Raw genomic sequence first — 3,092 nt, forward strand, 5'->3', positions numbered from 1 at the left:
ATAAAGTTAAATATTACAAAATTATTATGAAATTAATTTAAATGAAACCTAAGATTCCCAATCCTGATATTGCTATTTGTCTAAGCGTCTTAATCCAAAGAGAATTAGAAGAAAATTGAGAAACTTATAGACCGTGGGCTGACAACGTAAATGGGAACGTGATACGGATGAGGCCAATTTTCACATGAGATGTTCGTCTGATGATGAGGAACGTAAAAATGGGTGCCTGGCAGGTGTGAGTGGATGCGTTTACCTGTGGCAAAGTGTTGCCAGGCGACTTCGAAGTCGTGGTGCATTTTTAATGCTATAGAACTGCATTAAAAATGCACCACGAAGAATTTGTAATGCCTACGCCAAGGACCCACGCTGGGTCTGGGAAACCTGACATTCGTCAAAGTAATAAAGATCGAACGTATCTCGGCGACAAAACATAAACGTTAACAATAATAAATAATGGATATTTGAAAGTAAAGTGATTTTGTTGTTTAATTTTTATAATCATATTCACCTTTATTACAACTTTCTACGATAATCAGAAGCTGAGAACGTGACTCTGATTAAGATTATTTATAGCAGAATAAGTTATTGTTTTAAGTAAAAGTGGCTGACGCCAATTCTTTGCACAAGACTTACTTTATTCATGTACTAATTTTGAGCACACATTCTTTTAAATTGCTAAAGATACAGCAGGTGATAGAAAAAATGGAAAAAAGAAGGGAAAATGCGAATAACTTGGTAAATATTAACATTTTGATCAAATACTTCTTATTCATCTTGGAGTATACCTGTAATAGAGTACCTTTTGTCTTTTATTAATTTTCGAAAAAATCACTTGTTCTCAATAAAAAGGGCTTTTTATTGTTATGGTATTTCTTTAATTGATGTTTTCTCCAAATATATCAATTTTATCAAAAAATGATATACCACTGAAAATATGCATCTCTGGGAGGGGGACAACTTTTGTTTTAAACTTTTTCCTGTAAAATCAATTTCAAGAAATTTCACCTGATTGTCCGGCGACTTCGAAGCCGCCTGGCAACACTTTTGCATCCAGGTAAGTGCCTGGCAATGCGCAGGTGCTATTTCTAATGTCAGCCCCTGCATGTACACCAATTTTCAACCTTATCCGAGTCACGTTAGTTAACTGCCAAAAATTCGCACCTTTGACAGATTGCTACAGGTAAACGCATCCACTCACACCTGCCAGGCACCCATTTTTACGTTCCTCATCGTCAGACAAACATCTCAATTGAAAATTGGCCTTATCCGCATCACGTTCCCATTTACGTTGTGAGCCCACGGTCTATTAAGAAATACTAAAACTCGAAAATCCAAGGGTACCGAGAATATAAATGCAATATATATAGATATACTACAGATAAATCTTGGTAAAGAAAGTTTTAAGGCTTGGACCCTTGAGCACGCATGTGTTTCCATTGTTATGGCCGGAGGAAGCAATAGAAAGGCCTGCCGGATTGCTGCTGGAGTTTGCAGTAAGCAGTAGGTATGCTACTGCTCGTCCCATCTCTAATTAGAACGCACTCCAAACGCATAAAATTTGCAAAGTCTAGTAGGATTGTATGCAAGAATATCTATCTTTGTCGTAAAATTTTCGCTTTGTTCAAATATTATCAATTACAAAAAATAAAAAATTATGATAAAAAATTCAAAAAATTATTTTTCACCTGAATGTTCTATGTGGAAATTAATCCTGACGTCGTAAAATGACCGATGCTATGCTTTAAAAAGCTTTTTACCTCAATATTTTTCAAAAATCGGCAAATGAAATTAGCGCAATTTGATAAATTAAAAGGGATAAAATTTCTCTATTTCTTGGTTGCTTTGTGGTATTCAGAAAAATATTGTCGGCACTATGTACGGGAAGGGATTCAATTTAAGAGATAACTTCTATTGCTGTGGAGGTTCAAAACGGGAGAACAAAAACGGGATGCAGAAGTATTCAATATTTCTCACGTTATCACTGGATATATGTAATTTTTTAATACTTTTTAATGCAAGTCTTCTTACCGGGTAATTGTATGAACGACTGACATTTTTGATCATGTTACGTTTTGTTCTATTGTTTTCCTCGCACCCGAAAACTCGGGTATCCGAGTTGTCGGGTAATACCCGGGTACCCGAGTAATAATCGTGCCGTCGGGTATTTGCCCGAGTACCCGGGTTACCGGGTATTGGTAAATTCAGAAGCCTAATTTTATAGTATTCCGAATTCAATTTTTGAACATTTTAATTTTTGTGGACAAAAAGCCGGGAGAAATGAAGCCGATTTACCAAACAGCGAAGTTTCACATGTCCTTAAGTAATTTAAACTACCAACATAGGCATATCCCAATTTAACCCACATATCCGAACTTAGTGAGACATAATATGCTCTTATTTTTCAACCTGAAGGTATTTATAATTTTAACAAAAGAATCCTACATTCAAAAAGAGTCAAATTTACTTTCCGCGTTAGTTTTTTGCCCTCATTTTGGTAAGTATATACTACATATGTCAATAACACTCACATATAAAAATTATATATTTTTAGAAATTTTTAACGTTCCTGTTCAAGCATTTCAAAATAAAGAAAAAACACAAATATTTTCGAATTTAAGATTTTGAAGCGGAAGAGAAAATTAAGCAAATTTATAATTGCGCCTTTAAAATTGTAATTTGTAATTTCAAAACTTTTAACGCTGATACTAATTATATATAATTAAAAATTTGATATAATAACAAACCCAGAACTTCCCAGCGAAATCGCGGTTAAATTTCAGCCACAACCACGTCTCACGACCGTGAGATGGGAGGTTACAGTCTGTAACGGAATCAATACGACGATCCGGCAAAAGTTTCGTGCACCCTAAGAATACGGATGTAGGTCTTTCCCGCATGAGTTGGACAACTAAATAGTATGTGAGCTAAATGCTCGGGGTGTGCATAGCATGCCCTGCAGCTATCATCGGGAATGTCTTGGCTCAAAATGTGGCTACGGTATGTTAAGGTGGAAATGACACCGTCTTGGCATGCCAAAATGAAACCCTCTGTACCAGACTTCAATCCGGGTGATTTAAGGAAAGCAAAAGTTA

General features: G+C 35.7%; 1 protein-coding gene across 2 annotated transcripts in view; it reads left to right on the forward strand.

Moving 5' to 3' along the window:
- LOC117177097 (xenotropic and polytropic retrovirus receptor 1-like) overlaps positions 1–3,092 on the forward strand; it is a 37,134-nt gene that overhangs the window by 12,897 nt on the left and 21,145 nt on the right. The window lies entirely within an intron of this gene.

The sequence above is a fragment of the Belonocnema kinseyi genome, chromosome 7 (genome assembly GCF_010883055.1).
Source record: "Belonocnema kinseyi isolate 2016_QV_RU_SX_M_011 chromosome 7, B_treatae_v1, whole genome shotgun sequence".
Taxonomy (NCBI): domain Eukaryota; kingdom Metazoa; phylum Arthropoda; class Insecta; order Hymenoptera; family Cynipidae; genus Belonocnema; species Belonocnema kinseyi.